Raw genomic sequence first — 23,730 nt, 5'->3', positions numbered from 1 at the left:
AAATACCTTTGGCCACATGCACTGCATCTTAATTATTATTTTTTTCTTCCAAGTTCCCTGTCTGAGTTTATGACCTCATGAGGCATGTCATAATAGTCTGTTTGGGGCGTAACTTTCATGTTTTGCATGCCAGCAGTTGCTAGGTGGCTGTTTCACAACATTAAACATAACTATGAACTGATCAGAAGTATGATGTCATTCTTTAATTAGTAAACATAATAATAATAATAATTGTTAGTAAGCTGTAGTGATATAAAAAAAAATTGCAATTGATTATTATTATATTGTATTGTATTGTAGCACATCCCTGAGTGTTTTATTCCTTAATTAACAATTTTCTTAGAAATAGAAGGGTTTTTTTTCTTTGCATTGTAAAATCAAAGTACATCCGAGAGTCCTGATAGGAACTTCATTGGTTGATTTTTTTTTTATTTTTAACAAATGATTTACCTGCATTCATTTCAAGTACTTCTCCAAGGTTGGTTCACACAAGTATGGCATATGCATACTCCCATAATTTCTTTTCATTCCTATGATTCACTAATATACTGTTTCAGTGGGACTGTTTCAGAGGACTGTAACAGATGGTGTTCTGTATAATGGACTATGAATTTAGTGGATGTGCAGCTCGTTCCATGGCTGTTCTTTTAGAAAGGTTGGTTTAAGAAAGCGCAGGGGAGTCACTGAGCCGGTTAGGAATGTCAGTGAGTAATTATGTGTGCGCTGTTTTAGGATTTCTCCCATAATATTTGTTTTTTAGGCATAGGCTTATATATACATATCAATTTTGCACTATTCTTTAAGCCTGAGATGTTGCGGCCATTCATTGAACTTATTTTATCTTAATGGAGTCTGTCTGTTCAGGAGGAATGAAATTTGCCATCTTTGTAATTGTTGTTTCATTTAAAGGTCTCACTTTTTATTGAGTTTTAAATTAATTACGATATTGTAGATATCAGTTTTAGGGTTCTGCTTCTACTGGGGTTTGGCCAAAGGTTCCAGATTTTTTCGCCCTAAGAGTACTACGTATCTTTACGATTCACCCGCTTCAACTTTTGTACCTTTTGTAGTGTTACAACTTGGAACTGAAATGGACTTCATTGGGATTTTTACAATTTGTTTTACACAGTATGTCTGACATTTGATGGTACAAGATATATACACACAAGTATCCACACCCTGGGTCAGTACTTGGTAGAACCACCTGTGGCTGCACTTACAACGGCAAGACTTCTGCTGATATGTCTGTATCAGCTTTGCAGATCTGGATCCTGATATTTTTGCCCGTTTGTCTTGGCAAGCTCTGTTAGATTTTGTAAAGACCATTGATGAAGAGTAAATTTCAAAACTTGCCACGCACTCTCAACTTGACTCTGGGCATTGCCCAGGCCATTCCATCTCATTCAGGTTCTTGTTTTCTTAACCACTCCATATTAGCTTTGGTAGTATGTTTAGGGTCATTGTCCTGTTGCTACATGAAGGTTTTGTGCTAGGATTGCCCTGTATTTGGCTCCATTTATCTAGCCCTTGAACCCTGACCAGTTTCTCCAGGTCCCAGCTGTGCTACCACGACCATGGTTCACTGTTAGAATGGTGTACTCAAGCTGATGAGCAGCGTTGGGTTTCCTTCAAGCATAGTGCTTTGTGACGAGGCTAAAAAGTTCAATTTTGGTCTCATCAGCCCAAAGCATGTTAAGTGTGTGGTCTGTTGTTGTCCTTTAAATATGTTCTCGCATCCTGTGGTTCCTGAGTGTTGGATCTCTCCAGCTCCACCCTTGGGTTCTTGGTTACTTCTCTGACTAATCCACACTTCACCCGGTCACTGACTTTTATTGGATAGCCTTCCTTAGCCGACTTATGCCATTTTCTTTCTATTCAAGGTTATTTAAAAAAAAATTTATTACAAGCTCTGTGGACTTCCAAGGACAGGTGTATTTATATCGAGATCCTGTGGCACTTTATTTGCTCACGGGAACATACTATTCAGGTAATTATATGACTTCCAGTGACAACTGGTCGCACCAGAAATAATTTTGGTGTTTCACAGCGACAGGGGTGAATACTTAAGCAACCCCCAACATTTATGTTTATTTTATTTGTAAATGATGTAGCAAACTATGTTGATATTCCTCCAATACAATGTTATGGGGCTGAATACTTGTGTATGCAAGGTACCGCACAGTCCAACATAATTTAAAACTAGGAATTTGTGCCTTAGGCTATGTAGAAACGTGTTGCAGCGTGAAATACTCTGAGGTTATACAGGAAAAATCCATCAAATAAGTTTCACACATGAGGTTTCAAAAGCAAGTCTCTAATCATAGTGAATTGAGAACTCCAGAATCACTCCAGAAAGTGTTAGCCAAGAGGAACATAAATCTCATCAGAGATTTAACGCATTAGCACACCGGAATGCAAAATCTCTGGCTAGAAATCAAATTCGGTCTACGTTTAATCCTCATTGCAGCGTGCAGAGTGTTTGGCCACGTTGTTCAGGCTGAATATTAACGTTGATGGACTCGGTTGCCCAGAAAAAGAACCTGAGGGCACCTGAAGCATATAACTCGGCCTGTTTCTTGTCTGTATTTGAGGAAAATAAAGCAACTTTTAAGTTTACGGCTTGTGCTGTGCCTTTTATTTCTGCTTCCTCCATGACCATCCATTATTCATGCTTTCAGTTTCCTCCAGCACTCACAAACATGTTTGACAAGAGCCATGTATATATACATCAGATACAGCAGTAATTTATCATTTTGTCAGGAGTACAGGATGGAGTCAGGGTGATTATATGCCAGATTGACAGGAACTATGTTTAAGAATGCAGGAGTATTATACAAGGCATACAGAGTTAAATAAATAAAGCAATTTCTGCATGATGGAATGTAATTCTGTAATGAGTCGCCATGCTTAACAGGGCCTGGAACGTAATCTCTGCACTGGTACAGTTGTCCAAATTCAGCACATACATGTCTAAATAAAATGTTGATGCACATTATCGTTCTGTGACTTCCTGACTCCAGGGTTTAGTTTACCCTGCTACCATTAATGAATAAAAATGAATAATATTATCATGTAAGCAAGTTAGCCATTCTAAAACACATTGCTTAATATATGAAAGATAGTCACCAATCGACACCGAATCTTTATATTTATATTCAGTTTGCGAGTTAATTCTTTTGATAGTAGACCGTAGTATGTCTAGTCTGGGAGAAATTCGGTGTTACTAGGTCGCTGTTTCCTCGTACTGAGTTTTGATCGAGCCTATAATGTTTCTCGTGCTGTTTGTAACGTGTGGGAGAAAGTTAAGCCTTACAATGTGCCAAATAGAGCTGAAAAAAGCTTTACGTGTATATTACTGTGTTCACTTTAAGTTACTGATTTGTCATTTGGCCTATAAATAGTATTTATGACGAAGTGTGTGGGAGATTTGGTATCACTTATTTGTTTTGGTACTTTAAGCCCATGATTCTCAGAGTAAAGCTTGGGGACCCTCAGAGGTCCATGACAGTTATTGTACTTACATTGAGAGTTCTTATAGTTATTACCCCATTTGACTGGTCCTGTTTAATCCAAACCTCAATAACTCAAAGCCTAGTAAACCTGTAAATATTGTACATTTCAATCTAATTTCATAATGGATTGTGTTCATAAAAGAAATCTTTAAAAAGCCCACATGAATCTTTTCATTCTGTATTTAACAGTGATCGGTTCTATTGACTAATAATGATTCATAGGGTGCTTAATCTGTTATTACAGTAGTAACAGATGTGAGAGGAGATGGTCTATTAAGCCTGTGTTACGAGGGACACAAAATTTAAGAAGCAGCATAAAACCACATAGTTAAATTTCAGCCAAAACTGCAGCCTGGTTCACGGTTTGCCCATGGCTGTGAGCTTCAGACTGAATGCCGAGGTTTCTGCGGTGTTTAAAGATCACTGATGCGATAGGACAGCTATCTCAGTTTAGCTCTTTTAGCGGCCCTTCCCACAGCAGGGTCCTCAGAGGAGACTCACTCACCCCTCACCGAATAATTCTATAGAACCATTATGTTAATGGAGATTATAATTTCCATTATAATATAATGTCTTTCCTTTTGAAGAAAGAGCTCTGTTAACTGTCAACTTGACAAGACGATCGGGAAAAAAAAAAAAACGATAAAAGGCCCCAGCTCATTACTAATATTTTGGTGCCACTGTCCGATGCTATCAGGTTAATGCTGTCGGATACTAGCCATGCTGTGACCTTTCCGTACTGCCATCATGTTGATGATGAATGGTTCACAGGATGCTTTTATCAGTATGAAAGGGGTGAAGAAACAGCGAAATTGTGAATGTCTTCTATGGAGTCCACTTTCAGCTCTTCACCTCAAGGCGTTTTATCAGTAAACAGGTCTCAGATGTCTTTATTTTTTTCACAGTTAATTCGGGGAGAAGTTTAAGAAGAACGGCTTCTATAAATTCTCCCTGTTCCTCAATCCTTCTTGTAGCTGATGGGTGAAAACCACACACGCTGAACTGCGAAGCTACAATATATATCATAAGGAAATACCTAAATGGGAAACTGCAAGCTAGATATTACGTTTTGTGTAATCTGGTACAAACCTGGAGGTCAAGTGCCCTCCAAAGTTGCCAAATATACCTGCAAGCCTATCCGTGGTGTCCAAGCACCCTTCATAAAAACATCCCCAATGGCCAGTCTTTGCAAAGTTAAATAGCGCAATAAAGAAACCAAAGATGAACTATGCCAGTTTTGTGATGGTTGACGAGTGGTAACCCTGCTGATAGCAGCTATTATTTTTAAGTAATCCAATCATCATTAGAAATCCACTTACATATTAGCATAACGATGCAGTGCACCAAAGTTCAGCTCAACCGAACTTACTGATACTGAGAGAGCTGGTTGAACTTAACCCCGCTCCCTATGAGTGACTATGCCCCAACCTCTCTAGACATCTTCAGATTCTTTTCTTGACTATTCCAATCAAATGTCACGTGAATCCGTGCGATCAGAATTCATGAATGGCATTTGTTTTTGTTCTTTAAGAGCTGTCCCTGTTAGGATTGTCTGGCATACTGTTTTTCAAGAGGTTTTTGATCATTATTGAGGTTCAGGCTCTACTGAGTACTTTGTCATCAACTTTGTGAAAGGATGGCAAAACTCCTAGGACTAGTTATTCCCTCAAAATCTAAGTGTCGGGAGCTAAATGGTTTTTGAGGCTTTTCTTTTGGTTTGGCAGAACTAATATCAGGCAAAAGAAGGTTTTCATGGTACTGTATGATGTATTCGAAATGTAAAACAGTTCTACAATGCCACCATTTGGCTGAGCGGGCTCATCTTGTTTGCCTGAGTCATGGGAGGGAGTCCATGTTTCATGTCTGTATTCATTTTAATTAAGAAAACGAACAATCCTACCGAAAATGATAGTGTTCCAGCACCTTTTTGCTTGTACCCCTAAAATTCCTAATGCACACGAGGATTCCAAGCACTTTGTGCTTTGCTCTGTCAAGAAAAAGAAGAAAAATCCTAATGAAAACTCGCCCCCTAAAAATTCTAGCAAAAACAATAGGCCTCCAGCACCTTTGGTGCTTGGACCCCTAACTAGCTGACAATGCTAACTTTCCAAGAGCTTCTAAGCACTGTAACTGCAACACACGTCCTTTCACACATGACTGTTTTTTTCTTCCTGTTAGACACCTAATGGAGCTACTGTATATAGTCTCGTGACTCTGTGACTCTCCTGGGGTAAGGTTCAATTGTGTTAGCTGTCTAGCTGTAGCCCAGTGCTAACTAGCAACTATGCTATCAGCTGTGCTCCGAGGCATATTTGAAGAAGCCCCCCCCCACACACACACTGTATGCTAATCCTCCCGATACTGTTCAATGAAAGTGTCAAAGCTTTTATTCCCTTTAATTGCTGTTGAATGGTGTATCTGGTTACAGTAAAGATCTTATTTCAGATTACAGTTTGTGCGTTCTCTAGTAAATTCACATTTTAAGACGAAGAAATATTCATTATCAGAAGAGGGGGGGGGCAGTTATTCGTAGTTCCAGCAATTTCAGCGCTTGGGTTTGCTAACCAATAAAACTAGCTTATTGAATAGAGTATTTACCACCCAAAGTATTACCAGCCGGTATTTACCACCCAAAACAACACAGGCATGGCCAGTAATGTTTAAGAGCACACATCCTTGTTTGAATATTTAGTTTGAGGTCAGATGTTGCTGTAAATTGTACTAGATTTTTTAACAACCTAGCAAAAACCTTGTACTCTCCACATTTCTTCACAATTTATTACAGCTTAGAAGATAGGGTAGTTAAAGGACCACCCGAGTCCAGCAGGGACCGACGATGTCGTTTGCAGCCGTGATGTTTACTCCATTTGGACATTATTGAGAGCTTAGAAAGGCGTTGATCTCTGGTCTGAAATGGATGAGCGACTGTTCTGTATCTACACTAGCGTTTGAAAACAAACAAACGGCTCCCCTGTACGCACCGTCATTAATTTAGGCTAGGCAAGCTGTATTGATTACTTTAAATGTGTTTCGATGATTTAAAACATAGCCAGTGGGGCAGATTTATTTCAGCCATTTACAGCTGTAATGAGGAACTTAAACTATTACACCAAAGGGCTTTTTGTTCATGTGGCAAAATCTAGCTTTCTACAACACAATCAGGGGAAAACAGAAGGTAATTATTGTGCTGGTTCCGCCAGGGAAAAGTGAGATGATGGAGGGTTTTGCTGAGCATTTTAAGCTCTTCTGTATATAATTTGACTCTCAACATCCTGTTTCTCTATAGAAGAACCCAAATGGATTGTTTTACTGCAGACAGACAACGACGGTAGCGTTAACCTGCAACTGGAGAGCAACAAGAAAGGTCGAGTGTTTTTTTGATCTATCAGGAGTGACAGGTTTGTTTAGTTCAAGCGTTTTCTTTATTCCTTTCCCTGTTTCACTCTCTGTGTCTCTGTTGCTTTAGGATAACATTATGCAACAGTGCGTGAAGGATGTTTCAAATGGGTCAAACACACGCTGTGTGTGTGTGTGTGTGTGTGTGTGTGTGTGTGTGTGTGTGTGTGTGTGTGTGTGTAACCTAGCATGAATAGCAATCTGACGGTGGATGCACGTGGCTAGAACTCTAATTTACCAGTTGAAATATTTTGGTGTCTTTCTGAATAGGTTTGTTGTGGGCGTGTGTGATGGGGATTGCATAGACAACTTACTAGAGTGCATCTCAAAAAATTACCTCCTTAAATAGTGCAATACGATACACAGATTGTTTGTTTGTTTTTGCACCGATTTATTTATTCATGGAAATTTAATTCGCCTGCGTGACTGGTCAACTGACTAGTAAAAATGAATAGTTCTGCAAGCCGTACTATGTGGCAGACATGATACCCCATGTGACCAGGAAGTACATCCAAAAATGAATGCTTTTGCTGCGTTCATGTCATATGAGAGTAGCATTTCGACATACTACCGAAAAGTGTTAATTCAAGGTCCTAATTTTTTAAGTGGGGCAACTATCTAAATATCTACCCAACTGTTGTGAGTCTTAAAATAGAAGTTACTTTCATATGCAAGGTTAAAATACATTAGAAATGCTAGGTGATGATGGATGCCCACCCACGTTCACCCACATGACCATCCTCAGACCAGGCCACGCATCGTTATTTCAGAATAATATTGTTTATTTTACCCATTACAAACATTTTCTTGTTGCGATTAATAGCTTTTTAAATATCGCATTTGCTCTTGGCATGGATCGTGGAAATATGATTCAGGGGAAGAAGTGTACCAGTTGAAGAAGGAATGGAGTGAGGAAAGCTTATTAACTTGTCTGGTATGCTATTTAAAGTGTGCATGTTTGTGTGTGTATCTTTGATCTATTCTAGTGCTTGCTGATGGGGTGTGTGTGTGTGTGTGTGTGTGTGTGTGTATCTTTGATCTATTCTAGCGCTTGCTGATGGGGTGTGTGTATCTTCCAGCAATGATCAGATGAATCAAGATCACATTAATGTGATTTATACCTCAGTGCTGCTGAATTCTCGATTCTGATTGGTCAGAGTGTATTTATTGATTTTCTACAACAGAAGCTTTCACAGTAGGATTTGCTGCAGGTTTCTATTAATGCACTCGGTCTACTCGTTCTAACTTAATCTCATTCATTGTTAAAACGGAGGAGAAAGTAGACGACTCCCAGGACGAATATATATATATACTCGGAGCAGATAAAGTAGACAAACGTACAGATGGATGATTTTTAAATTTGTTTGTGTTTTTGTTTGTTTTTTTTACTTTGAATTATGTTCACGTAGTTTATTCTAGGAACCAGGAAATAGACACAGTTTAAAAGACTTCGCAAAGACGCACTAAAGAGCTGAGAGCTATAATCAAGCGGCGTGACTATGATCACAGGTGCATCTGTCAAGCCAATCAGGAAGTCCTTCGTACAGTGTGTCAATATTAGCAGCGCTACTGAAGTATCGATGATACAGTACCGTTTAATGTGGCGCCTCTGAAATATTCCCCTAAATTACGACACATACGTGGATTTGGCTTTTACAGTTTGGGCCAGTCATCATGTCTCTTTATTCCACTTTTATAGATGTAGCATACCAGCGTGCTGTAACCGAAACATCTGTGGCACTCGGAGAACTTTCCAGAACCTCCAGATTTTCACTTCATCATTGAACCAACTAAAATTTTCACCAAAAAGTGGACGTTTCCATCCCCAGGGTTTGCAGTGTGAGAAATTGAGTGCAGAAGTCAAATGTCCAATACTGGCGTAACACCAGCCATCAACAACAGTGGCCCACTGGGAATCTTCCCACTTCTTTAACTACAGTACACACTCCAATATTGCACAGAGAACAACAAGAGAAATGGTCAAAACGATAGACGGATGACGATGATAAAAGTTGGGAGGAAATCTTTGGGGATTTTCATTCTGAAAGAGCAGCCACAATTTATTATTATTTTTATTTCAATCCATTCCATTGAGGAACCCTGGCAAGTCAATTTTTTTTATTTTTTTTTATTGTGTTTTGAACTGGAACCTAAGACAAAGGACTGGTCTGCTCTTGGTTTCCTTTATCTGCAAGAAGCACCAATATGCTGACAATGTCATCCATCATGTCCATCATTGCACTGGAGGTATTAGACTGCCCTAGACATATTGTGCTTGCAATATCTCGTATCTGGTTTATCATGTTTATAACCTTCCAAAACTCTCTCGTGACTACCAGCACTGGCTCTATGTGTCAGGACAAACCAAATTCAAAACTTGTGTGCCTACACATCTAATGTAGCTTGGTTCAAAATGACACACCATCAGCACACCAAAGGTCTGTTCCTGCCCCAAACATCTAAAAAGCCCATATCTTTAGACCACAGCTAGGGCTACACCTTTTATCATTTCTCGGGTGTTGTAAGAAAAGCCGTAGAAAGCCGACTACCAGATTTGTGTATGTTTTACAGTGGAACCTAAGACAAAGGACTGGTCTGAATATCTTCCAAAGTTCTCACACCCCTGATTTTTTTTTTCAGCAAAAATCAAATTCAAAGCTCTTGTTCCTGTGCTCCAGATCTCAAACCGCTCTGCATCATAGTATGTACTGTTGTGTGTGTGTATATATACACCAGCATGGCAGCTCAGATCTTGTGTTTTCATTCCTTCCCCAGGTCTTCATCTTATGTTTTCATTCCTTAGATCTTCATACAACATCTGGGGCAAGATCTTTTGTTTTTCCCGTAATTTATGTTTATTGTTTTTCTCACTTACTTTTCCCTTTTTATAGTTACTTACTATGCCACTCTAGTACTTGCACAAATCAGCGCCAGTGTCTAAATATTTAAGGTTAGGAAATCCTCACAGATTTTCTTCATATCATTTCACCTTCATCTGTCTGCCCTTTAGGTCCATGGCTAAGGATAAGAGCATCTGCCAAGTGACTAAATGTGAATCCTGGTAAGCAAATAAATGCTGTGTGTGAAGAGTGCCTCTCTGTCTATTTCACGTCCTCTCTTGGCAAAATGCCGCGTGGAAATGCAGGAGGGAGGTCTAGGAGTGCAGTAATTAGCACAGCATGTTGTCAGAGTCATAGAGATTCAAAACGCCCATCCGTCCTTGGCCTGAAAATAGACCAAATGTTCTGTCTGAGCTGATGGGAGTGGAGCCCGAAAATGCACTCACAGGGACACAAATCCCTTTAGTTTAGTTTGACTCTTGACAATGAAAACTAGGTTTACCTTGAACAAAATTTGAACATTAAATTATAGTAGTATAATAATAATAATATTATTATTATTATACCACAGCAAATCTGAGTGGTCAGGAGCTCTGACCGTAGTTCCGACTGTAAGGCAAATCACCGGTTTATATTAATGGTCTCGTTCTAGTGCGTTATAATTTCTATACTTGCACCTGGAGTTGTCTGGTGGAAGTTCCACATAATCAAAGTCTCACAATGAACACTTAAAAATGATTTTAAAAAATAGATGTTTATTTAACATTTATGGAACTGTTCCTCCAGTGTCAGCACTTTGTAACCGTCAGCGCTAAAGTTGTAAAGTGAAGTTTTCCACCACAGGAAGGTCTTCGAGGGGAAGTTACGTCTTGCAATTTCTTGGTAACAAACTGATACTTTTGTCTTATGATCTTTAAGTGAAAGTGAGAAGATGACGCTTTTATAGCTCTTGTAAACAGATGATCCATCCAGAATGGTTAGTTTTGCCAAATTGCTTTGGTATAAGAGGAATAAAACACTTCGCGGCATGCTGTTAGTGGAAAATAATCAACTTCAAGGTGCTAAGAGTAGCTCTGCTTCATCACACCAACCTGTCATTAATTATTTTCCTAGATCAGCACATCCTGAAGTGCTTTATTCCTTACGTATCACTTACATAGACATCAGTATTTGAAACCCTAAGTAAGGTTGTTGTTTTTATTAGTAAGATAATGATCGTTGTGGTCAGAAAGGATTTGTTCTATGTCTGACAGAAGCTACAAAAAGAAAAAGCAATGCTTTTCATTTCCAATCCTTGGGTTCTTTCCAAGAACAAAAGTAGTGCGTGGATGACTTTCAAGCATTAGGTAGTATTCTTCAACTTGTTTCTAATTTAAAAGCATTATAAATGGCTCTGCCTTTTTTTTTTTTTTATTATATATTTTGGTTTGAATAAAAGGTCACTTTCAATTTTGGATCGCAGAAATGTCACATCGAGCTCACACTGACCTTTCAGAGTCATGGCCCAGGAAATTCTGCAAACTCACCAAGATCATTATGAATGCTCTCAAATGCCGTTGCGAATGCAGGACCATTTGGTCAAATCCAAATCCGCCGTGGCTAACTGTAAAATTAACCTTATAAAACATTGATATTTATGGAAGATAATATAGAAGATGGACGATATTGAAAGTGTTTATTAAAAGGAAACATACAAGTGGAGCCACTATTGTATTATGTGATGATGTAAATGTGGTTGTCCTGATCTAATAAAAATAAATGAGATCTCTTTATGCACAAAGTTTGCAATATAGTGTGTAGGAACTGGGGGGGGGGGGGGGGGGGGGGCGACAGAAAGAAGAAACAATCAGCTCAGGTTAAGGATGTTTCATTTCAAACACATTTCATTACAATGCGTTGCTGAATCTGAATATAATGGATGGATCTGGCAGTCAAGAGAGCGCCGCACCATTAATCTTGATTTATGGCTCAGGATGGCCCATCTGGCTTCAACGTGCATCACTCTTGATCAAATGCAATCAACATGCTGTTATATGACGAGAAGAAAAACATCAGCATGGCCATTAATAACAGAAACGGTAATGTTTCACTTTAAACAGCTCTAAAAAGAAAATCCATACGAGCAAAGAAATTTTATGGCAAAATCTGAAGTTTATGATTACTTGGAGCTCAGGTGTGAGTTAAAGCAGACTCGTATTTAGACCTAATTAATTCAATTCCATTCAGCACGCTTTATTGGCATGGCCGTATGCATGTACAGTATTGCCAAAGCATTGCAGGACTGTCGAACTGTTATTAATAAACATTGTGTCAAAATGAAAAATGTGTGTAACGGATAAAAACATTTAAAAAGAATAAATAAATAAACATCGCTAAATACTTTCATGCCTCAGAGTAAATTTGTATTGCCCTTGTTAAACACTGACTTCATTTCTTAAGGTTTGAAAACCAACAGTGGAATAAAAATGCTATTTTAAAAGCACTTTGTCAGGAATAAGCATTTGAAACAATTCCAAATTGTACTTGTATGCTAGTGATCCAAAAAAGAAGTCGACTAGTCATTTTTGCTATATATATTTAAAGCGAAAAAAAAAAACATAAGATCAAGGACGTTGCTGTTTTATTTGCATCGAACCACACTTCAACACTTTAACAGCTGTATACAGGCTGCAAATTGCATTTCCAGCTTCAATGCTTATTTTTAGGCTGCACTCTTAAAGACAGAATAAATCGGTGCAATAAATATGCAAACCAGTAAGTCTGTGTATCATATTGCAATAATACACTCGTGTGAATGATCCGGTGGCTCGTTGATTCTGAAACTGAGAGCGCTAGCTGAGCGGGATCGGATAGTGGCGTGCAACCCGCGGCTCTGAAACTGCTCTTTTAACGCAGCGCTGGTTGTAATGGAATTCAATCTGTGCACACAGTGCAAGGATTTTTATTTCAATTACAGTTGCAATCATAATGATTCACCCCCCCCCCCTCCCATTGCAAATCAGGTTTATTATCAAAATGTACAGACTTTCAGCTGTTTGTGATGAAGAAATCAAACAAAGCAGTTGAAATAGTTCAACACAACAAATGCTTCATGTGGTTTCCAAAAATTCAACTGAAAATGCAACTTATAGTGATTTCTCCAGTCTCAAAAGTATTCACCCCCTTCATGGCGATCATCTTTAGTACTTACTGAGCAATGGCCTCCAGTTCAGTAATATTCTTGGGTTTGCGTGCTGCAGCCTTCTTCAAATCCCACCAGAGATTTTCTATGGGGTTCAAGTCAGGTGACTGTGATGGCCCTGTAGAATCTTCCAGGACTTCTTCAGCAACCAAGCCTTGGTGGAATTTGAGGTATGCTTGGGATCATTGTCCTGTTGGATGGTCCAGTGACGCCCAAGCTTCAGCTTCCTCATAGACAGTTTTCTCCTAGGATTTCCTGATAATTCATTGAATCCATCTCGCCTTCCACACGCTGCAGGCTTCCAGTGCCAGAGGATGCAAAGCAGCCGCAGAGCATCACCGAGCCTCCACCATGCTCGACTGTGGACAGAGTGTTCTTTCTTCATTCTTCTTCCTCCAGACATACCGCTGATCCCTCGTGCTGAAAAGTTCTAGTTTTGTTTCATCGCTCCACAGAACAGAATCCCAAAACTTCTGTGGGTTATTGATATGATTTTGAGCGACTTTTCTTGTTCTTTTGGGTCAGTAGTGGTGCACGTCTTGGATTTCTGGCATGGAAACTTTGTATTTAGTACTCGCCTTACTGTGCTCACTGAAACCCCAGTCTTGCTGCAGGTCTTTTGCACACACTCGAGGGTTTTTTTCCACAACCCGCCGTCTCAGTAATCTGGATGCAGCCGTCGATAGCTTCCTTTTTCTGCCCCGTCCAGGTATTTAGTGCGTTTTCTACCCCTAGCCAGTTCAGGTATTTGATGTGTTCCAGCTCAAGCACATCTGGTGCAACTAATGAAGATCTTGATAAGTTTAGCATCAAGTGTGCTTGAGACAACACCTGTTTTTCATATTTGTGCTGTTGTATGGGATTGTATTCAGGGGGTTGAATCATTTTGAAGCTGGAGAAGTCATTATAAGTTGCATTTTCTGAAGAATTTTTGGAAACCACTTAAAGCTTTTTTTTTTGTATTGAACTATTTCAATTGCTTTTGTCTGATTTGTTCGTTGCAAACTGCTGAAAGTCTGTACATTTTGACAATAAACCTGATTTGCACTGGGGGTTGAATCCGTTTGATTGCAACTGTGGCTTTAAAGGACAACAAAAATACCTGCAGGAGGAATTCATTTGTGAGAGGGCAGGAGTGGGATTAGAATTTTTTTTTTTTTTTTTTAACACCTTGCGCACCCCTAAACTTCTTCAGATGCTGTGATGATATAGTGACATTGCTGATTAAAAGTATGCTCTGTTATTTAATGCAGTGCAATATTCAAGGAATATTGGACAATCCTGCAGGGCAGACAACCTTTTCAGCTGCTGTAGGTTCATTTGTTTTTCCAAAGTACACAAAGATCTCCCAGCGGTGTTCTCTACCCCCAGGCGGACAATGGATGCGCATTTCTATTCAGCAGAAACACACACTGAGCACATTTGGCGAATCGATACGTTTCTGACAATTATCTGTTTTTCTCTCCTCTGACTCCCTGCTGCATTGTACACCACTATTTTTTGAGAGCGAGAGCGAGCAAGCAAAAGGGTGGAAATTAGCTGTTTCTAAAAAAAAGTGTTGCTTGTCATGGGGAGGCCATTGTTAGCATTGTTTATCAAAAAAAAAAAAAACTGCACAGCTTGAAATGATTATACAAGTTATGTTGGTGCATTATGCTAAATATAACGGGTACAAGTATTATGAATCATTATTCCTTTTATCATTATTGTAGAATGTGCACATGGCTTATGTAAGAAATTATAAGAAGTAAAGGAAGCTGTTACAGGAAGTGAGACAGCATGAAGGATTTTTCCTCAATCTTTGTTCCAGTGAAGATAAATGGAGATCCTGAAGGCTATGCTTAATATAGGAGTTTAAAAAAAAAAAGTTAATTATGGCACTGAGTGCAAACTCGAGCTAGTTTTCATGCAAAGAATTTTACATTGCTGACTCTGCTTAAACTGCATCTAAATCCCAGCCACTCATACGTACAACCTATGACAAATTTCATCTCTTCCAGCCTTTTAAAACTTTTTTTTACTTCAACTTTTTAATGTTTTCTTAGACTATGTGTAAAAGTATGATTAGCTGCATATTTTTTTTTTATATATATATATATATATATATATATATATATATATATATATATAAATCACCAGACAGGTCAGTAATCATCTAAATCCTTAGTATTAAATTATTTAATTTCCCAATGAAACAGGAAGGAAACATTTTTTTTTTTTTTTTTTTTTTTCTTTAATGGATGGACATTCGTTTACATATTTATTTATTTTACTGAATTTTTTAGCCTAATGAAGGCTAAATTATTTAGCCTAATTTTTTCAGCCTTTTTGAAGGGTAAGTTTCACAAGGAGACGGCACAAATCCCTGAAATTCCCACAATTCTCGGCTCTCCGAATGGTAATGTTTGAATCAGAGATTTACCTATTTGAGCCTAATAAGGCAAATCAATAATGATCTTTCAGAATGGTAATGAGTAATGTGGCTTTAATGACTGAGTGCACTCCAGTAATAAGGCAGCAGGTGCTCCGCTAAAAATAGTGGAAAATTTTCAAATGTGATGTTTCTTAGTCTTTTGCACACCTGCTCGTTGCTGTCAGATAAACAGCAGGATATGGTAAGACTTATGACAGGCTACAGTTACATTTATAATGTACTGTAGAGTGAGAATGAACCACTTTGATCTCTAGGTGTTATCCAAGTACAGTTGTAGCACCAAATGCGTAAACTGCATCTGCAGGGGCAACTGATATAAATCATCTTGCACCCGTCTTTCATTGGCTTCCACATCAGGGGTCTGATTTATTAAAGTGTTTATAGAACAACTAATTCTGAAATTGTTTCTAAGTACTTATGGCTCCCAAGAAAAATGTTCGCCCTATTGTCCGGAAATTGTTGATTTTGATTCCCAATGATACCACAGCTATCAAAGTGATCCAAGCCAACTGTAGGTGTCTGTAAGTTCATGTATGCGGAAGAGGGTAGATGGCACTTTCCTCTGAGTGTGTTACACTGCCCTGTGATGCAGCATGAGCAACAGATCAAAAAGATGTGGTTGGTTGTCCCAGTTGGTAGGTATTGTATTACAGAGTACAGCTGGCTGATGGGTGGGAATTGGCCATGACCAAATTGTTTTTATATGAAATCCTAGTATTTACAGTATATACGACCCCTATATGGTAATCTGATTGAAGTCTAATGTTGCTCAAGAACCTGCTATAGGAGCATCAGTTAAAGCTGTAACTTCATCACCACAATGGAGTGGTTGTTGTGCAACAGAAAATGAAATATCCCCAAAACCCAGGTGACGTGAGCAGCATGACTATTACAGTATTTTAGGTCTTCTCTTTGAACTCTCAGCACATAAAATTGCCAGCACATAATTTTTCGCCCAGAGTGATCACTTTCATCTTGAAGCACTTTTGAGGTAATGCAGGTTTTCCAATCACGTTGAAAAAGGTGGTCATATGAAAATTTCTCTCGTCCTACCGGGAAAGCTTTAGGGTTTGGTTGTGTTTCATGGAACGCACGCCAATAATCCATAGGAATTTCATGGAATTCTCATCACAAGCTTTAAATGATGCTATAAATTCCATAAGAGACATGAATCGCATGTTCTGCATTAGATAGTACAGTGTATTATATAGTTCATTAATTACTGATCCATACATATTTCCTACATGTAAAAATGCAGCAGAAATCCCTTAGTAGACGGAATACATTCCTGTGAATCAAATAGAAATCCTACAGATAACAGACCACATTCCATTGAGTAACAGATGAAAAATTTGGTAGAAATCCCATGGAAATCTGACCATATTCCAATAGGCAAGTCATAAAAATCCAATAGAAATCTCACAGAATTTGGACAACATTTCAATGGGCAGACCTGAGAAATCTGATCAAAATCCCATGGAAAGTGGACCACATTCCAATGGGAAAACTATAGAAATCCAGTAGAAACCCCTCAGAAATTGGATTGGACCACATTACACTGACTAACGCATAAAATTCCAGTAGAAATCCCATGGAATTCAGGCCACAATCCAATAGGCAACCCATAAAATTGCAGTAAAAAAAATCAGACCATATTCCAATTACTAACCCATTAATATCTGCTATCTTCCAATAGGTAGACCATGAAAACCTCTCAGAAATTGGACCACATTTCAATCACTAAGCCATTAAACTCCAGTAAAAATCTTGCAGAAATCAAATCATATTCCAATAGATAAACCATAAAAAGACAAATGGATGAGTGATATTAAATCTTTCCCAATTCCTCATCTAATTCTAATTGAGTTCTCACTGAAATCTTTCATAGGAATGCCTTGTGAAAGGCTCGGGTAGTTTTGAAGTTAAAGCAAGCCAGCACTCCTGTCGTTTTCAATCTCACGCTCAATAAGCTCAAAAGATGGTTAGTCAGTGCTGGACTACAACCAGCTAATATGCTGCTTTCACCTGCCGGTCATCTACGTAGCGCCATTTAGGAGAAAGGGCATGACATCTATTACTGAGAACATGAGCTGCGGTTGTGTTGATAGGCTCTTAGAAACTGGAGAATAGGAATATTAGCGCAGTTTCAAGTGCTTGCCTTCTTAGTAAGTTCTTGCTTTTAGGAGATGTCTTGTGGAACATTTTGGTTTCTTAAAGTCCCATCAACTTGGAAAATAAAAAAGTTGACTGCCTGTCAGACTCATTTACTGATGAAACGCCTCAACGATTTTCATCCAAGCAAACAGACTGCTGTCTTTATTGTAAGGGACACTTTTCTTTTGCTTCATTGCTTTCTACACCGGTGACAACATTGTTAAAATAGAAAACCCTAGCAGGCAGAGACCAAAAGAAATGAATTTTACATCGAAACATTTAGATATATAAAATGTTTAGATATATACACAACCTGCCGAGTGTTTTAAGGTTTAATTGTTACGCTAATTAACACGAGTACATATCTACATTGTACTGCACGTAAACTGTGTACAACTCTACTGAAAGATATTCACTCACTGAGCGAGCGAGGTTTATTTACATTTCGTTCGCCTGCTTCTTCAACAAGGCAGGAAAGTGCATCTTCTGTATTGCCATAGCAAGCGGTCAAAAATCATAAATACTACGGCTAAACTGTAGGCACTGCAGGCAAGCAAAGGTCACCACATGGATACCATCTGACCAGGCCAGTGAAATATCAGTAATAACGTTCATGGGGTTTTTTTTTTCTTCATGTTTTTCTTGTTCCTCCTCCCCCTCTCTCAAATCTGCCAAACAGATCTGTCCTGTCAGGTTCTGACAGTTAATTTTGGAGTTTCAGCTCTTCTCCAAGAGCTCCGTATGGCCTTACAGGAAGATAATAATCTCTGTTATCATAATGTTTCAGTAGAATTATTACACTGGGAGAGAGAATCTCCTTGGAGGACCCTGCTGTGAGACGGGCCATAAAGAGAGCTAAATTGAGATAGATACCCTTCTGCATCAATCATCTTTAAACACAGCAGTCACAGCCAAAGGCAAACAATAAACTCTGTACCACTTTGGTTGAACTTTAGCTGTGTCACTTTTTGTGTGCTGCATAACTGAAATTCAGTAGCGAGTCCTCAATGGCCCGTATCCTCTTGCATCTATTGCTAATGCCAGGTAAAGGACTCATTCAGTCATTATCAGCCAGAGGAACTTGGCAGTGCACGTCTGGGCGCAAATGAGTGGAAATAATCGGCATTAATCACTAATCAGGGCTTGCCTGGGTGCATAATGCAATTAGGAAAAATGGATTCATGCCTGAGATGAACATCTAAAATCCATATGTACTCTGTTGGCACAGAAGGAGTAGGAATCTATAAAATGGATAAATGGTGACCTATAACACCGTTTCCATGTACAACTGTCAATCACCAAGACAAAGTGCACTTGAAGGGCACCAGTGCAGGAAAGAAGGTCTCAGTTCCCCTAGATTTGCATGAGTATACTTTTAGGATTTGCAGTCTTTGCATTATTCAACACTGTCAAATGTAGAACAGATCATCACCCAGATAATCCTGCAAAAGACTTGATAAAATATAGGCCGTCAAGGAGTTCCAGAGAATGCTGGATGTGTGTCCGGACTACACCCTGATAGGGGACTATGCACACACTCGGGGCAATTTACCACAGCAAATCCACCTATCAGCATGTTTTTTTGAGAGGTAAGAGGAAACAACACAACTAGGGGGAAACCCACATGGACATGCGGAGAACATGAGAAACTGCACACGAACATCGAATTGAACTCAGAATCGAATCGGGGACCTCGGAGCTGTGAGGTGGCAATGCTATGCGCCCATTTGCTAAATATGATCTGTGGTTGAGATGCTGAAGTGAATGGATGGTCATCAGCAATGATCAATGATGGGGAAAAAATACGAAGATCTGACACTTGGGTCGTCTCAGCTTCAGATGGTTTTCACCCAAACCATGGAGTGTCTAATATATTTTTGTCCAATTTTCTGGCAACAAGGTTCAGGATCTTCAGGATCACCCTTTACGCCTGAGCACAGTGATACGATGAGCTTTTGAGCAAGATACAGTCTGGACTGGAAAAGGTCTGTAATTGGTTGTCTGCTATATCAGTCAGTTGCCCTTTTCTGAGAAAGTAGGCAGCTTTTTGTTCTGTTTCTTTTCTCTCCCTCTTTTTTTATCTTGATAAAAATGTACCAAAAGTCTGAAGTCTTGCTTGCAAGACTATTCAGTTGGTAACGTGTCCCATTTGTATTGGTGTTGTGCATAATTTCCTGAATTATGCCAAAGTATTTCTGAGCCCAGATTTGCATATGATTCACTTTGTGAATTCAACCTGAGGCTGAAACATGTCTAAATTTACCCTAGTTGTGAGTGTGTGTGTGTGTGTGTGTGTGTGTGTGTGTGTGTAGTTCCTGCAATGGATTAGCATCCTATCCAGGGTGTATTCCAGGCTCACCCCTATTGTTCTTGGAGTAGGCTAAGGGTCGTCCATAACCCTGCCTAAAATAAAGCAGTTACTAAAGATGAATGGATGATCTGTGATTTGAATTGAAGAAGCAAAGCGAAGCATCATTAAAAGTCAGTAATGCTCATCTGACATCTTTTGTACACTTTTCTTGCCACAAGTTTCAGGATTTTCCCTGTCGCTGAAGCAAACTTTTGAGCACCTTAACACACTGATCCTTTCAGAGAAAGATATAGTCATTAGAATAAACACACCATTACAGAATCCCATATTTTAAATGTTAGTAGAGTTTGAAGCCAGGACGAAGCAGTTACTCAAGAAGAAGGAATGAGTCAAGGATTTTTATTATTCCATATTTGCAGAAGTTTTTGCTTGTGAATTTGAAAACTATGGCAGAAACAGTTGTATTTAATCTAAGGCCAGAATCCAGTAAGGGGGGGGGGGGGATCAGTGGTGAGTCATGCCCACTCCATCTGGGCTATTGTGCCCCCGCAAGCCCTGTTATTTTATCTTTTAGTGTTGTGCCTTCTGTGTTAATCATTAATTGTTAAAAATGACGCAAGCAGATTTAATAAAATGAAATCAAGTCCTCAGAGCATAGGCTTTTGTGCTCCAATCTTTTATTCTAGGATTCAAAATTGGGCTGCATTTTGTATTCATGCTTGGTGCTAAATTGTGGCTGTCAGTAACAGCTGCTAGACATTAGCTAGAACAGAAAGAATGGGTTGTTTGGCTCTTCTTTAAGGGTTCTGCCATCATAACTTTTTCAGCTCAGTGTAGTGAAAGAGAAGAGGGCTTGGTGGAGAGAATGGTACTACCCCATTTATACACGTTCTAGCACCCTAAATGGTTGTTTAGTTTATCTCTTTGGTGGAACCTTTAATACTGGAACCTTAACACGGAGAGTTCCAAATTGAACCTCTTTAGGCAGCGAAGACCTTTTAAAAATATCCAAGGAACCTTAGAGGAACCCTGATATCGGAGAGTGTTTTGAGCTATGAAACAGTTTTGTAGATCTGTAGGTCCTGTTTAGAACTATTAATGAGATTTTTTGTGTGTGTTACTTGTTTCCAGATGCATTTTTACTTCAATGATTCATTCGATAAGCAGCAATTTTCTCACCTGAAGGAAGCCTAAGGGTAAGCCTAGGGCACAATCAATTTGCTTTTTCAAATCCTGTACTGAGTAAAATTGTACACTACCTCGAGTGTTCTTAAAATGAAGGCATGGGGGGGGGGGGGGGGGGGGGTAACTAAAGTTCCTCCTAGCTAATGCCAAACAATTCCGAACTCTCATGATGGAGTTTCTACACTCACCAGCTCCGTACCATTTATCTAATTCTTCCAAAGACTCTTCACTGGTGCGTCAGGAGGTCCACTGCAAAGCAGAATCCACCCAGAAGTTCAAGCAGGCCAATGATTGTTCCAATAAGGTTCACAACCCATGCCATCAGGTTGAAACCATGGCTCAGGGTCCACAGCAGTATGAAGCTGTAATATGGGGACATATTGTGTGGTGGAATAGGAGATGGAGATTCATGACCTGGGACTGGATTTTAATGCGCAGCAAGTTGTGCTTAAAGAAAATAGGTTACAGCCAAAACCAGTTTAACAAGCAACTACACAGAAAAGTATTTTTGTTACAAGACACAGCATAAATCTGCTGCAAATATAAAAAGCGCATTCTGAGCTGAAATGACAAAAAAAAAAAAAAAAGCACTTAAATAGTTTTAGTCAGGAAGCGGAAGCCTCATTACGCCTTTATTCTTCGAATACCAGTACGTTGTTCCAGCCTGTGATCTCCAAGAGCTCGTCCTAATTGCGCTTTGCTAAAAATATTGTCCCTGCTTTGTTTTGATTATGGCGTTTATGATGCCTCTCCGGCTCGTTATTGTTGCACACGCTGTGCTTAAATGATCTCCGAGTTAATGATTTTGATTCGAGGACTCTGATTCGCTCTGTTTACGTCCCTATCGCTAAACCCTTCGTGCAGTTTTTAGCGACCGGACCTATGAGATGCTCGCTGTGGAGCTGTGGCTTGTCCCGGGATGCCGTAATATATTCACTATAATGTCGATTATGCGACAGTGCTGTTGAAGTCTCGACGCATTCCTGCTTTAATCATTTTTTGCTTAAGTTAGCATTACCAAATTGCTTTTATTTATTTATCACCAATGTGTAGGTTCACCTAATTAACTGCAAGCTTGATGATTGCCCGAGTGTTGCCCTAAAGCCAGAAGGCTGGTGTGAATATAAAAGAAAACGAGACGGGACAGTGAATACAAATGAAAAAAAAATAAAAATGGAGTGCACATTAGCATGCAGTGCTGTCTACATGTTAGCATGTGGCCAAGAAACCCTGCATTACAATTAGGCTCGTTATCATGCCAGTAGCGTGCATGTGCTAAAGTCTGGGTCTGAATTTAGGCTGCTGATTACAGCCGACATCCTTTTTTTTTTTTTTTGCTTTATTCATGAACAATATCTCTGCGAATACATATTAAAATGTTGGGGCAGTATGAATATATCTAGCTCGCCCTGTAGATGAGCAAGCTGACCTGCAAGAACATCATGCTCTAGCAGACAAGTTCATTTGGTCAGTTTCATATACCGGATGAAGTCAAAATCAATGCACTAAACAGTGTTTAATAACTTTGTTTAGGAAGAGACGCACAGACCTTGAGAGGAGAATGTGTGTAGCAGGTTTGAACTTCATTAACATGGCCGTGGTGTTCTTGCCCTCTGCACTTTTCAATTATCATCGCGCTGCCACAGCCACTTTTTTCCTCATCATAGAGAATTGAAGTTGCTCTCTTTCTGTCTTTTTTTTTTCTTTTTTCCCCCCTTCTCATTCCTACTCGGCTAAACCAAAATGATAACGGTGATACAGAGTCAGCGGATAAAGGTATGAAAAAAAAATTGATCTAAAGACTTTGAGCAATAATTCTGAATGAGATGTTACTATGCAACAGTGTATTACAATGAGTGCGTAAAAATAAACACGTGATTTGTAACTGCGCTACTGTCCGAGCCGCTGTGATTAAAAAATGAATCGACACCTTCTGACCAATCGGATTCAAGAATTCACCAGAGCTGTGGTTTTCTGATGGATTGATTCTATATAGGCTCAAAAAGAACGATGGATAGCTTTTTAGGCAAACAAGAGACTCGGGTCTTAAAGTATATCTGATATTTGAGTTATGAGGACGTGATATTTTGAGCAAAAACAACTGTTAACGATGATATTTCATAGTTATGAGAGATATGTGTCACATTCCGTCATCCAAAACTGTTGTATTTTAATGCATTTTGATGTACCTTTTTTGTTTTGGACTCGTCTCCACCCCTTGTCCTGTCATTAGTTTGTTCCCAGATTGTGTTCTCCTGTTCCGTGTTAGCTCATTGAATAGTTTTCTATGTACGCTCTGCTGTTTCTTTGTCACAGATTTTACTCAGTAAGTCCACCTTTTCCTAGTCAGAGTTGATCTTTTTCTAAGTTTTGACTCCGACCTGTGATTTCTTTCGGAGTTTATGCGAATATGCCCTGTACTTTCGCTTGCAAAGCCGTGCATGCTGCAATATGTGTGCAAAGAGAAAGCGGCAGCCTGTCGTTGCATGTCAGAATGAGTGTAGTTTCACTACAGTGTGGGTTTCTAGAATATGAAAATGTAAGACGAATCCTGAGTGCTGGGAGTTTTTTAGCGAAGTCTTTCCTCATTATATTTCTAAAGTGATAACATAATGGCTTCATTTTCATAATATTGCGCCATCATTTAAAAAAAAAATATTATGACCTTAGAGGTACTTACAGGTATTACATCTTATGATTTAAAAAAAAAAATAATC

General features: G+C 39.1%; 1 protein-coding gene across 2 annotated transcripts in view; it reads left to right on the top strand.

Moving 5' to 3' along the window:
* Positions 1-23,730, top strand: part of LOC108255411 (zinc metalloproteinase-disintegrin-like crotastatin) — a 109,825-nt gene that overhangs the window by 752 nt on the left and 85,343 nt on the right. The window lies entirely within an intron of this gene.

This window comes from Ictalurus punctatus, chromosome 22 (assembly GCF_001660625.3).
Source record: "Ictalurus punctatus breed USDA103 chromosome 22, Coco_2.0, whole genome shotgun sequence".
NCBI lineage: Eukaryota > Metazoa > Chordata > Actinopteri > Siluriformes > Ictaluridae > Ictalurus > Ictalurus punctatus.
The sequence above is the reverse complement of the archived record's forward strand: the minus strand, read 5'-3'. Positions and strand labels throughout refer to the sequence as shown.